This window comes from Anticarsia gemmatalis, chromosome 16 (genome assembly GCF_050436995.1).
Source record: "Anticarsia gemmatalis isolate Benzon Research Colony breed Stoneville strain chromosome 16, ilAntGemm2 primary, whole genome shotgun sequence".
NCBI classification, from domain to species: Eukaryota; Metazoa; Arthropoda; class Insecta; order Lepidoptera; family Erebidae; genus Anticarsia; species Anticarsia gemmatalis.
The window spans coordinates 5,613,625-5,629,435 of NC_134760.1; the positions used below are offsets into that span (position 1 = coordinate 5,613,625).

The window sequence follows — 15,811 nt, forward strand, 5'->3', positions numbered from 1 at the left end:
ATTTTAAGCTTTATAAGAATCGATTCAATAAAACGTCATTAAAAAAATATTTTTGTACAAAATAAGTTATTTTCTTATACAAATGAAAATTAAGAATAGTGTGAAATAAGCGCGGTGTTTATAGTAGAGCTGTGTAATTCGTTGGTCTGTGTGGTAGGTCGGAGCCAACGCGCGGTAATTGGATTTAGTCTGGACGACGAGTACGAGTGAGGATTACTGCTTTAAGGGCATACTAATGATACAATTTGTACCTCCAACTACTTATAGATTTAATAATCAAGTTTATAAGTTATTTCTATATATTATTATGTAAAGCTCGGCGTGTAGCGGTTAAATAGACTTTTGCTTTATTTTTGTGGTATTCAAAATTCTTTGAAAATTTAATCAAGACAATCTTTTCTATTATTTCGGGAGAAATCCGCACTCGCTGTGGGATAAATAATTTACTATTAAAAAACCTACTTTTTCCGTAGATAAATCGTCTCTTATTCACGTGCGAAAGCACTGTTTATTACAGAAAGTTTATGAAATTCCTTTCTAAAAAACATAATTTATTTAATTCAACCTGTTCCAAGATTTAATTTCATACTAAAACTTTAATGTTTATGTATTTCGTGATATATAACCGGCCACATCAATTTATGGAACGCTTAACTAAAGCACGAACCATTTCATAAAATCTCTACACATTTACGAGGGAGCAGTCTAAGCGTTTGTAGCTAGACATTAAATGTTTCATGAAATATTCTGTTTGCAACTTAACCTATATATTTCTCGCACATAATATTCACACATACATACGTACATAATATCACGCCTGTTATACCCGAAGGTGTAGGCAGAGGTGTATCAAAAACAACAGCGTTTCGCAATTAACAATGTAATAGGAAAGCGAGTCTATTGCCATATACCGGCTACAAATGAGAATTATCTAATATATATTATTATATTATCTATTAGAGACAAATCAATAAACAGCACTCATTCCGTCACAGAGGCAGTCGACACATAATATTTGTACATAAAGACACATAAATGTATGTAGAAGTATAGACATATATGTGTATAGGACACAGTCCTTTAATCTTTGGTGGTCGGAGGAAAGAAGTTTGCAAGGACATTATCATTCTTTTATATTGCGCTATCTGTTTGTACGCTCCACGAGTTTGTTTAGGTCCGAACGATTGATTTATGGCAATCACTCGGCTCGACGCCTCTAACACGATATTATCTGTACAATAATGAGATATTATATAAATATTGCGGACGACTTTTTATGACTATTTGTACTTGACAGTGACAAGAACTTCGCCTTACAAGCTTCAATAATAAGTCACTATACTACTTCAATATAATGTTTTTTCATACTGCCAGTGATTATAGTGCTTCTACAACAGATGTTTCGCAGTGTCAAGCGGTGAAAAACAGACGATAATTTTTTAGAGAAGTTTTAATTTCTCCGTAATTCCATTTTTTTCGGAATATAAGGTACAGGCTAATCAAAGATTGACTTAAGTTATTAGCCACAATAGTATCTCATTCATATTCGCCTTGATCGTTCTATAATGTTAATATAAGCTATACATCACATTCACTATACTTATCCGTACAAACGACTTTCGAAAATAAACAAATAGCTTTAAAAATCCGGGTACAAGAGTTTTATTTTACTAGGAGAACATAAAGTTAAGGAGCAGAAAGTTGTCGAGATTCCGTGTAAAGACCAAGGAACTGTGGAGTGATGCGGGTTGTGACGGTACGACGTTATCGCAAACTTCGCTCATAAACTTATTCGTAAACATGACTCGTTATACGCTCCTCGAAGGTATTCGACCCTCAAATTTACACTGTCATGTACTACTACAAATATCTTGCTACGTCATGTTAGTATATTAAGTCTTAGTAAAGGCTTATACTTACTAGTTAGAACATTTGAGGAGTGTGTAAAGAATTATGTTACGTACCCGATGGTTTCATTTAAACAAAAGATTTCTTAAAATTCAAATTACTCAGTGTTTTTGTGAATAGAACACAAGTAAAAGTCTAGTACACGACAAGCCTATTGTTGAAACTAGTTATAAGCTGCCTCGGAACCACTGGATACAATTAAAAACTACATTAAGTCGCAATTTTATTTTCAAAATGCTCTCTAATATTAGTGAACGTTTATTGTCTAACTAGAGTAAACTGGAGCAGAGTACTGAGCGTAGCGGGCATTAAGCAGATATGACTACAACATTACACCAAGTTTCATAGCCGAGCGAAACTGGGGCGAAAATAAACTTAGACCAAACTGTACCTGCTAGAATTTAGTTGGAAATCATCCATATTGACATTTTCCGTATACACGGACGTTCCGTGGGTTCCGTGTCAAAATTTAATTAACCTGAGCCAGTCGAGTTCGCCAGGTAAATGGTAAATACAGGTGGATGATGCGCGCCGCTCACTTCATCGGCTTTCATTAGTAACCGGGAACTCTACATGTGCTTTACTAATAAACCTAGCGTATGTGTCTCTATGTTCTAGAATTTCTGGCTCAAATTAATTAAATTTCCAATGCGCTGACATATTTTCCTGTAGCCTGAAGTTGTACTTGACCGTTAATTAAATGCATACGAGGTCTCTCTGATGAGTCGCGGGATCTGCTTTGAATAGATTGTATGCATATAATTTGTGGAAAGTTTTGACTGCGAAACAAACTGGATGATACTTAAAAGTTTTGTTGTATGTAACTAAAGCAGTACAATAGAAATAATTTTCTTTATATCGGGACGTGTTTTCTAGCGCGTACCTTAGTGTCTTTATACGAGCGACTGTCGCATTTACTAAGCACGCTGCGATCTTTCTGTTTGCACTTAACTTTGTTACGAGAACTGAAATTGTGAATTTAAACTATGTATAAAACGGCCAACGCTGAATAGAACAGCATTGAAGCGGTTATCCGAGTACAAACCATCAGTAGTAAAGGATTTGGGAAGTGAGTTGGGCCTACCCGCTGACGTCATCGACTTAAAAAGTACCCACAAGAGTCCTTCGATTATGCATCCCAGCTTTCCTCCTCTAGGTATTCTTACTTTATTTTTCTGATAGAACATCTATTTGCAAAATATAAAAAAATATATAGTGTTGTAGTTTTTTAATACTCTGTATTAAAATTTTTTTGGGCGTCTCCTTTTCACGAATACCAATCGCTAGGAATAGAGTAAGTTTTTCTCACTAGTCGCAATAAAATTCTTGGTAAAGCCAGCAGTGCTGCATGCTGCTGTTATTGCAACAGCAGAATGTAGCAATGGATATAACGATTGAAACGCATGTTTTATTTGTTGAGCGGCGATATTTGTATGGCGTATCGCCCGCAGCTATCTCCCGGTCACTCCCGGTAGCCCGGTAGTGGTGGCCGGGCCGCGGTACAAACTGCCAATTTGCAGTTTGATGACACGACAAAGGGTCGAAGCGTCCGCGCTCGCTACGTCCGAATACACGATACCGTTCTAACTCAATTCCACGACCGCTCCCAATTTGCCCACAAAGAGTTCTGGACACTATTGCTCTTCTGATTTTACATGAATTTTCTCGGATTTATTCGCCTTTTATTTTCTTTTCACACAGGACACTCGCATCAAGTGACTACAAAGCTATTCGACAATCAAATGGGAAGGTTTCGTATTACTTGGAAGTGGAAGAATTGCGCTCGAATTATTTTGTTGATAGACCTAAAATATGTTAAATATTTACGACTCAATAAGTGCTAAATCAGCGTGCAAATATTTTATAAGCAACATGAACTATTAAACGGTTCTATACATTAACGTTTATTTGATCCGCGAGCAGCAATTTCCATCGATTTTGGGATTTCGAAGGAATTAGCGGATAATGTTATTTAGAGAGAGTAGTTTCCACGAACACGAGCCAATGCATAAATTATGCATTTGCTTTGTGCATAATTAGTGATACACATCAATGGAATTAGTGTTTATGGGTAACGGCTTTTAAAACAAAATACATTTTATTAATGATCATACCAAAAAAGTCCTTTTAACATTAAAACAACTGCTATACAAGTTCGTGTTATCCAATGTTCGCAATAACAGTAAACATAAAAAACGTTGTCCCTTACTTTGCAACAATTTCCGTGCAATCTTTTGGCACTAACATACAAGGAAATTAAAACTCGCCAGACGTTGGCCGCCCAGACAATTGTGTTACAGAACGTTTATTCGACCAACAAATCAATTTTATACAACCGAGACTTTTAATTGGACGATAAAGGGAATAAATTGGAAGAAATAATTTCGTTTGCGGTTTGATCGGAAGGTTGTCTCGGTTGCTAGGCGACGGGGTTCAGCACGGAGCGCCGGAGGCACGTCGCGCGTCGTCGAAGGGTGATGTGGCTTATCAGATAATTGACTGCAACTAGTGGTGACACGAGAGGAATTGCATGGCATACTCCCCGACAACGAACGCGATGTTATTTGTGTCACGTACGGAATTGATGATCACACGATATGTAAATTAAGACGGAGTTCCCGCCTAACAAGATTACGTACGTACGGAGAGACAAGGAAAGCCAAACATTTGTATAATCCGTTAGGGATAAAATGTACAGTAGCCAATTAAGTTCCAATATAATTGATATATCTACATAGATAAATCGTAAACAACGAACGACTACCGATATCTTAATGGATGTCGTAAGAAAGGCACATAGAGATATATAACGAGAGAGCAGGACCACAGTATAAAATATTATGTTCTAGAAATAACCGTAAAGTACTTACTTGGAATATTGTATACAAATTTCAATTCTTTAGACGGCTACCCATTTTGTTGGTGACTCAGATAAATAAATAAGATTATCCCATGAAATATAACCGGATATAATGCGCGGGTTAATAAATCACATTCTTGGCATTCATACACTCGTAAGTAAAAAAACTTGGCAAACTTCACATAAAGGAGATCCCGCAGTGATGTATTTTATATGTATATTGGTGAGGAGGTCCCGACCCTGTTATCACCATATATTTGACTTGTAGCCTTATAGTCTGTCTATTCTCCGAGATTGCTAGACTATATTATCGCGGTAAATCTTATATTTACTTTCATAAATGTAGGACTATTTCCTTATCTTTTATTTATGGTACTGTTCGTAATACTATTATGCCAAGCCAAGTAATACTATTGTGCCAAGTATTAGGACTTTGGGGAAATAAATATAAATACAACTACGCACTTGTTATACATTATTAGGATAATAATATGTTTTTGTAATTAAACTAGTTAGGTACAATAAGTAGTGTGTTTCACTTGAAACACACTACTTATTGTACACAACATTTTCGATATACGTACTTACGTATATCGAAAATGTTGTGAAGCTAACGAGTCTATCAAAATTCAGTTTTCCCCAATCAAATAGTACGGCGTAACTTGTAACAGAATCAGCATAGCGTAGCATATTATAATGACAGCACAAAGCTATGGTAAGCATGGAGTTGCCAACTAATACCGTCTCATCACGCATGCATAAACTTTACTGATACCACTCTATACAGTCTGTATACACTCTATACAAGTGTATACGTGCAGGGGAGCGGGTGTCTTATTTGATGAGCTCGAGATGAACTCGTTACTGCATTGTAATTGATGTTGATGTTACCATTCGCAACTTACTTTCAAACTGCGACTTGTAATCATGAAACTTGTACAGATATGATTGTATTTGACGTTTAATGAGAAATTGCACAATAATAATATGGTTGTATAATGTATATAATCATAGCATATTAGTTCAACTAAGTTTATCGTTGCCGCGTTAGTTCTATTTTTAGTACCATTGGTTTACAAAACTATTTGTTATTACTAAAACGTTGCAGTTTAAACGAAAATATCGTTCGCAGTTATCGCTAAAGCAATTTGGAACCTAACATTTATTTTACGAATGTTTAGATAACTGGTTTCTATTACAAAATAAAAAAATCCAGTGGATTTATATAAATTCGCGAGTGAGGGCGTCGTATATTGCGGAAACTGCTGACAGCTGCTGATACAACGTGTCAAGCCTGAGCCAGGTGTCATGGCCGGCAATCAAAATAATCCGGCTTTAAACTACGTATTTAAATAAATATTCCGACTATTCGCTTTTTATTTATTAACACACATGTCCTCTCAATTCTCACGCAAGGATAAACTTGTTCCACGGATGAATAAACTGATCTACTATTGAAATATTGCGCTACCTATATTTTTTGCTTTTCGTTTTTTGAACAAGAGTGTTTCGTAAATCTATGGTCCTAGTTTTACCCGTTAATTGATCCATTAACAACGTAAATAGAATGTGATCAGACGAAGTCAAGTTTGTTACCTACTTGAAAAATATGGACTAGAATTATAATATATTATAGAAGCTCTTACACAAATATGCGAACAGGAGGGCTTAATAGCTTGGGTTATTATATTCTAAAAGAGAAAGTTATATACGCTCGCACTGCAAAATGTAACTACTACCATCATCGCTATAACAGACAAGGTAAAATATCGGTAGTACAAAAAGGCAGCTATATTTCAACGTTGGTACATCATCAAGAATACAGCGGGAACATCGGTAGCGCCGCCCAGTGTCGGTTCGACGCCTCGGGCGTTCGACGCGAGTAATGCACAAAGGGCGCTAAGTGCCAGCCGCGGTTCATCGATGAAACAAAGGGAATATTACCCGGAACACTGGCAAAAATTGAGATACTCCCGAACACAAAGCGAAGTGGCTTGTAAGCCGCAAATGATTTTGTTTACGATTGTACTGGTCATATTTTGTGAGCTACCCGGGTGAACGCTTGTTCGTTAACAAATATTTTTTTACTTTTTATCCTGAATCACACGGTTACTTTTTTTAATTTTCCGCTACAATAAACTCGATATTGATATTGGAATAAAATGGTTTTGGTTTTATTGCAGTTTATTTATCGAAGTAACTATCAAACCTACTAAATTGAAAACGTTATTTGTACATGCAATCGGCTAATTACTTCCAGTTTGTAAAATATTGGTCAAATTGTCTTCTTTGTTTGCAAACAGAACAAAAAACTTTACAAGGTAACAATATCGTAGTCTTTTGTATACAACACCCCGCTTTAGTGCGAGAATTTACAGTAAGATTTTCAGTATCTCGTGGCTCGCACATCAAGCTGTCAGCACTACTTACCAGTCCCAATGGGCTCGCAACAAGTTCTCTTACATAGTTCAAAAGTTTTCACATAAGTTTCTTCATACCGATGTTCTAACGTGCATTTTAGAAGAAAGAACTCGACGCGTAGTTCGTTTTCTATCAGTCGCAGACTGATAGCGATATGAGACGTTAACTTAATTTCCGTGGCAGCGAGACGGCGCACATGCTAGTACGTAAGAGTGTAATAAAAAAGAAGAACTTTGGATTAAAGGTTAACGTTTTCTATTATAAAGTTCTTGTAGTTTTTAAAGTTAAAAGTTTCAAGTATTAGACTAAACGTAGTTTATTAAAACTTAGTATTATGACAAATCGATTACATTTACAGTCAGTAACGTAACAACAATACCTAAATGCTGCTGTCGATTCACAATCAACACAATCAATACTCGCAATCAATGTCGAGAACCGCAATGAAATGTTTGGCAAAACCACTAATTGTAAGAGGCAATCAATATAAACAGACTGGCATTATATAAATGGTTGCTAACAACCGACGATTACCGAAGGCATAAAGTGTGCTCTCCTGGGACGAGCTGAATTTAATAGCTGAACATAATTCGATTGTTCCGGCTTGCCCGCCTGTGAAACTACATTCCTTTTGCGTCATGAAGTGCACTATCGCTTGCGAATATTGTTTTGTTATTTTTAGTAAATTGAAGTGTAATATGCGAGCATATTTTGAGTGAAATATCTCCCATGCATGCGTTAAAATATCTAAATATAGCTTCATGTTTGTAATTTTCCGTATATCGTTTTGAATATTGCGTTTTTAAATGTTCCCACTGGAAATCAAAAGTTGGGCGTGGATATAAATGACCGCTTACTAAGGTACCTTTTATTCTGGAAATGTTTTGAACAAAAATTCCTGCTTTCAAAACTGTAGCAAAACATTTAAAACATATCAATTCTAACATTAGTTGCAGGCGCGATTGTATAATAGCGGAACATATATCGCCAACAAAAATATTAAAGCACTACATTCGTACGACCGCACACGTAGCAACAATATCATAATAGGGGTCATCAAAATAAAATTGGGAATGAATGAGCGTCACGCAGGGCTATACGTGCGCCCAGTATTAGTTATACGAGAGCCGGGCCCGAGACAAATAGCGCTCATTCCGAGATATTGTCGGTAATGTATCGCAAAACGACCAAAACATGTTTATTGAGATTCCGCCGAGAAATCGGGGAGATGACGCGCCGTATACGAAATAGGTTTCTATTTACTATTCACTTATATTCCGCTACATCTCTATTGTACATTTATTTTTTTGTATTTCCACTCTCTTTGATATGCCCTTGATTTTGTACGCTGAAATGTTTCTAATATAAGTTGCTCATGTGTGAAAGTAGGATTTCTTGTGAAGAGAATATAAAGAAAATCTCAAGTGGTACAGTAAAAACTGAAATTTCTTAGACGTAGTAAAAAGAAGTGTAGTTAATAAAAGCTCAGGCTACGGCTGAATGTTAATAATAAAAAGAATGCTAACAAAGTTGTTTGGTCTCTCTTGTCCTTGTGGCTTTGGTATATTTATCCATCCATAAAACTATAAAAAATAAATTCGACGAGCATCATAACAGTTGTAAAAAGATAAATATAAAAGAAAGGAGGGTGTTCGTATTTGCAACATCAGCGAACAATCAGTCTCGTTAGGTCCCCGTTGGGCGCCAATTACAGATCGGTATTGGTCTGATTGCACGGAAAATAACAGCGAGCGAAACAAGATTTATAAAGTGAGTGTATCTATCAATAGTAACGCTGTCATTTCGAAATCAATTCAACTCGGGTGAATGGAATAGTGTTTTGGATTGAAGTATATCATATCTACAGAAAATGTTTAGTCTATATTTATTTCATCCAAGCTATGTTTGGATTATTGTGTATTTTTATTTAATTATTACTTTTACTGTTACGGTTAATAGGCAGGCCTCTAAGGCCTAGTCTCACTTGTAAATATAAACAGCTGCTCACTTTATTCAGCAGGTAGGTTATATCTTATTAATAATCTGTAAAATTGGTATTATGAATTATATCGAGACCAATTAAACCAAGCTTAACAGATACATAACTAAAATATTTGGCGTAACAAGTGGTGAAATTACGGTACGTCTGCTATATGCTGGGTTTTAAACCAAAGATCTTATTTTAAACTTAAAACTTATTCATTTCTCATGTAATAACTTTTTATGTCGTCTATCGTTAAGCGATTATGTAAAGGGTGTGCTCCAGAGTGCTTGAGAGTGAAGACTTCCCGATGATAGTACTTATCGGATAACACACTGCGATTAGAAGATCCTTTACGGTTATCGTGATAAAAGAAGCAAAGCGCTCCCTGTGTCTGGCTGGAATATAACAGCTTCGTAGTTAAAATATTGTTAGTAGAAATATGAAAGAGAATATTATTTTGTAGTTTTAGTCATGCATATAAAGTTTTCTATTCAGTCATTTTATTATGACAACAGGGGGATAAACCGAAGGGGTAGGCAGAGGTGTGTGAAAGACTATGTTAGTGTCATATTAGAGTAGACGAGCCCATTGTCAAAGACTGGTCGCGTAACCAAAATCCGGTTTTACATATAATTAGAGTATTCTAATATAAATTATAAAAGCAAATATAATACCATTCATTTGAATAATATCTTCCTAAATCTATCAAATTATACTCGATATTGCACAGAATAAACCAAGCCTACATTATTCATGCTACACTCGTTAAAATCAACACGCAGTGATCAACGTATTATGAAAATGAAACGCAAATGCTATTTTTCAGGTCCATTCGTCAGGGAACATTTAACGACGCAGTTGCACCCCGCCGCGGAGGTGTTACTAATGTCCAATTTACAATTCACGCGTGGCCCTAATGTGATTTGTCCGACCCTTTGTGACTCAGCCGTGGTGCGTTCCACACGGATAAATTGTCTATGTACTATGTTAAACTCATTGGCCAGTATGTTATTTAATGATTTATGCTTATTTAGAATGCCTAGAAATAAATTAAAATTTGGGTGCAGGTGTCTGTACAGTCAAAAGCTAAAATATGAACACTTACTTTTTCAGTTTCAAAAATGACTACTGACAGTAAATTATTTAAAAATGATATTACTTTAACCAATTTTATAATACCGTGTATTTATTGTTGATAAGAAGCAATATAAGTTTAAATTTTAACCGCTACAGACCATTATGATTTTAAAAATACATAGGTACCTACACTCGAAGATACGTACCAAACGAATAACAATTATTAAATTGATAACAAAGTACCATTCAAAACGTGACAGTGTATTACATAATATATATATCTTGTGTTTGACGTGCCACAACTATGATGATAAACCAGTAATGGAAGTTGTGTGAACGTAACAGTTACAAACAGGTGCTATTTCCGATCATCATGTCCGCGCCTACCGCCAACACATGATCGATTATTTACGTGGCTATTTTCTCAATTCATTCCGCTTGCTTCGTGAAACGAGTTAATAACGAATAACCTTTTAGAAATACGTATGTTTTGTGATTAATCTAATACTAACGTCACTGTATGTTAAATACTAAACAAAGAACTCATTGTCAATTTTAGACAATGCGTATTTGTAGAATGTAAACATCCAAGCAATATAGCGAATATAATGTTTTCATTACATTCTTCAGACGTTCAACGTACCTAAATCGAGTTGAGTCAAACGTCGTTATGCCTCGTTTCTGTAACTAAATAAGCATTCAGTTCTCGAAAGGAAAACAGAACTTCGTAAAGGAATTTTTAGGTAAATATGACTAAGAGAAAATTGTAATACATCGCGGAGATAAAACGCAGATGGCTGCAAGATATTTCGCAAAAACGAACAAACTGCTCCATCCGTCGACGAAATATTGGACTCGTATTGAGCAGATCTTTATGAATACCCAATTGTTTGAAATTATAAGAGCATTTATTATGCAGGAACCAATGTATTCCAAATACCTATCGGCAGATTGTCTGAGTCTATGCAGATATTGCCAATTAAATTAAATATTCATGGTTATGAAAACGGTCGTCGTCAATTCAAATATTTGTTGGCAAAGTCAATTTTCGATGACGATTTTTGTGGACATTAATAATATTGGTGAATGTGGATAGCCAAACGCACGTCATAATATTAATTATAACTGATTTCGTAAAACGAAAATTCCATAGCGTCAAGTAATGCTACAGTATCATGTGGGAGGTGCAGAGTAAGAGATTGTACGTGTGTATATCAGGTGGCTAGAGCGTCCACCTGTGTACTAATTAAAATCTTACACCGCCACCAATCCTCTCAGGATCGTTCATTGTCAGGTACAATGAACGATCCTGAGAGGATTGGTCTGCAGTAAAATATTATCCAATCTTTATACCAATATTGAAGTTTACGTATTTTGTGCAAAGCTGAAGCAAGTTTTGTGTCTAAAATATATAAAACACAGATAAAATGTACAAAATGTATAGAAATAAACCGCTATAAGTATCTTAGGAAAAGGAAAACAAACAGAAGCCGAAGCAATATTCAATAAATTTGCCATGTTTCAACAAGGTTATGGGAGTCGTAGGCGAGAACGTGGTGGCCAAGTTCTGTGACCCGACTTCCGTGTACAAAAAAACGATAGGAATTCGATTTAGACCCTTCGAGTCCAACGTCCTTCCTGAATGTAAATCGAGGGTGAACTCGTGTCCCACTAAGTTCTCCCTTAACATTTTTAAATTATAGTAAAATTGACATTGTATTACCTTCACGATCTTTTACGAAATTGGATAAAACTTCACGTAGCATTTTGTATTATACAGTAAAGGGTATTAATAAATTTATTTCGTATAAAGGTCGTTCGTATGAAAAGATGAAATCCTTTCTCGTTCTTTACTTGAGCTCTTGAGGACGGTAATATTAAATGAATAAGAGGATGGTACGCTCCTACAGGAACGTAACTGGTAGGTGCTCTGTAGAAATATCGAGTTTCCATTGGAAAATTGAAATTATCTTTTATTCTTAGATGTTTCAGTATAGTTATTGAAGTGACAAACACTTTATTTAGCTCAACATCTAGTTTTATGTGAACCGAAATAACCTAAAAATAACATAAAGTTTTCCTTAATAATTATAAATTCGTATCACTTCAACAAACAAAAGGCCACATCGGTTTAATTACAGAGGGTATATTGACACAAGATACTTGCGAGTCAATAGGCTTGCGTTAATGTAGCACAACTCATGCAAATGAATTATAGACCGCACATACTAATTACACCCAGACCCCGATGATTGGCTTCCCGTGTAATTTGCTCCTAAGACCCGCTTCACGTTTTCCAAATAATATGTCTCGACGTTCGCAAATCTCGTTAGACATCTTAGATTATATGGGTTTCAATATACACTACCTTCTATGTATATGTTATTTTCAATGTAAGGCTACTTGGTTCATTCAATTACCTCTTATACTCGACATTTCATTACGAATCGGTTTAATGTATAATGCTAAAACATTCACAGATCAAACCCTTTTTAATTAAAATATGACTTGTTTCAAAGTTAATAAGCTTACTTTTGCTTTACAATATTCTAAGGGATATTATCTATTCTAAATTTACAACATTTTGAACGCAAATACGAAACCTTTAGCAACAGGTTCTCCAATAATTTATTATAATCACCAGCTGTCTTACATGCAAATTACTTACCTTATAAGATAATTTGAAACTTAATAAATATGTCTCCGACGTACTGAATTAATTTACAAATCGGCGAGGCAGCTGCGTACCGAGCCAGCATAAATAAACCAAAATCTATGGGGACAACACCATCTACGAAATATGTGCTCGTCGAGAGACAAACATGTTTACAAGAGGTTTGTTTTCGTAAGAAAATACAAGTGAAATCAAATTGACGTTATTGTGCTCGTCCGTATTGTTATTCGCGTTCTGTGAATGCAGCAAATAAATTCTCTTCGGCGTTTATTTTGTGGCTGACGAGGAACTTGTGTTTTCAGGCAATTTAAGTTGTTCGGCTGAGTCGCGGCCACGTCTACGCCCTCGTAGCGCTACGGGCTACGGCTACGATACCGACGATACCCTAGTTGTGCGCGCCATTATACTCGTAAACTTTAACGCCAACTTCTTTTAGATATGATACTTTCAGTTGAAGTTCTATGATACCGATGCAGTTAACGTTTTGTACGAGCTGGCCAATCTTTACATCTTTATTCAATAATGTCCTAATAAAACAAAGCAAAATCACAGAAAATTACTTTGAATTAAATTTATTTTAGTACATTTTGTAGTGGAACTTGGAAATATTTTCATTTGTTGGTTGGCTGTGGCCACGTAATAGCGTTCTTTGTCGCGGAATTAGCAATCAGCCGACGGCACTCCGCAGCCGCTGAAAAAAACACAGCCTCCGAGGTTTTTCTTAATTGCTGCGCAGATAAGCTTTACGCCACAGCCCTTGCCGCACAAATTACTATTATTTATTTAACGACTCGACTAAATGAAAATATGAAATACGCGCACCCTTTCCCTCGCCGAATGTCTTACTCAGCGCAGCATACGGTCAACTAAAATTAAGCCCTATTACCGACTCAAAGTGTTTAAAAAATGATAAAGCGAGTCACCGGAATCCTTTTAACCGCCGTATCTCGTTATAAGAGAAGTAAAACTTTACGTTTCTTCTTGTTGAAAAAAATGAAGACGGTCGATGTTTTCCACTTTACCGGCGTTAAAATGAACTTCGTTTAAAGACTGAATTGTATTCCGAACTTGTTAATTCCCGTCTCCGGCGCAGTTACTTAAGTAAGTCTTTCATTAGCGCTCGTCACGTGAGTTGAATTATAAGCCGGCGAGTTTTAAAGGTTGCAAAAAATTCAAAAGACAATGATGCTGACGTCCATCCGCAATTCGGAAACCCTTCTTTGACTCGGCTCCTCTGAATACAAATGGAGGACTGCTACCTAACAACTTTTTATTAACCGTAACCGATTACATTTTTGGCCAAAGTTACTTCTACTGCGGTGTATTTTGGGTCGATGTTGTCTTAGAATCGAATACCAATGGCGGTCGTCCATTTTATATTACGTTTGGACTTTTAATGTAATGCTTTTATCCCAATATTTACTCAGGCGAGCCAGCGTAATAAAGTTGAAATGTATATCAGCCCGTCATTGAAATTAATTACATTAAAATGTATTTGGAACGATTGGAGTGCGTTAATACGGGTTTATGTTTTGTAATTGTCAACACCTGTTACTGTTAACGCTATCGTTATGACATCACATTGTTTTTTATCGTCACATCTATTTTGTTAGCTGAATAGATTTATGTCAACGATAATATTTTTGTATTGAAAAAATAATACCCAAAAACATTGTATGTTACTGTGGAGGAATAACAATAATATTTATTGCTTGCAATTTAGCATGTAATTTTAACCTCCCACTTGCAATTTACTCGACTTACATTGCAGTTGTGGTATATGAACGATCTACGCAGACCCACAATTATGCTGAATAGTTTTCCTTCAAAAGAGCAAACGTATAGGTGTTCAGTGAATATGTGTATTCAGAGGTAGAGCTTACGCTCGCACCGCGGTCACAAAAAGAACCTACGTCTGTCAGAGCCGACGGGGAACTCTGTAGGACAATGAAAAACACTTTCACCCCGCCGCGTGTGAATGCAAAATAGGGTAAAACTTTGCTTTACTGCCAACTTACGCATAATGTTACTCGAATATAAAGATTTTATTGAACCCTACACTCGTTTATTAAATAAGGAAAGTTACGTAAACCACTTTATTAGCAACAAAAGAAAAAAGAAATATCGAACATATGAAAAAGGGACAAAACAAACGGAAACCTCAAAACTTTTTATCGGTTTGGATTGTTGATTTCTCCTTATATTATGTTGACAACAATATTACCGAGGGCTCTTTGAATATCGCCCCCACTTCTAAGACAAACGGCTGGATATATTACGTCGACAAAGAAAACGTATTTCCAAAGCTAGGGAAGATCGGAGAATTGTAGTGCCATCTGCAATTATTCAGATTGAACTGCGGGTTTCAATACTATTAATCCTTCGGAGAATCCATTAATATTGATGGGAGCGAAGCTTTAATGAAAAATGTAGACGTTTGTAGCTTTTTATTCACGATAGAAACAAAGGGGTTATCGTGGAAGACAAGAAGAAAAAGGATCTTAACATTCTGCAGTCATTTTCTTTGTCGAGGTTTGAATTTATAAATGAATGTTGTCGGCGTATAATGGTCGAATGCAATGAACCGATGCTGGTGTCTTCCGACTGACACATTTCCTCGTTTATATTCATGGTATCCTGCACCCACAAATAGTTTGTGAACTTTGAATGACAGTAACGGGTGAGCTGAGGTATGAAATCACTGTTCATTTGAAAGGCGGAGTGAGAGACCGACGCGCGCCGGAGCCACCCTCGTCCCTGCGATGGAGGCATTTCCGTTGGTGCTATGGATACAGAGTACAGTGCTACGGATATATCTACAGCACCTTTATAGTAAGTGACTTTGTGAAGTTATTAAAATATTAGACTAGTCTTAAGCATTAGGTAG

General features: G+C 36.1%; 1 protein-coding gene across 2 annotated transcripts in view; it reads right to left on the bottom strand.

The window, feature by feature from the left end:
• The window catches only part of LOC142979512 (uncharacterized), a 43,853-nt gene that overhangs the window by 9,172 nt on the left and 18,870 nt on the right, over positions 1-15,811 (bottom strand). The gene's annotated exons all lie outside the window — the stretch shown is intronic.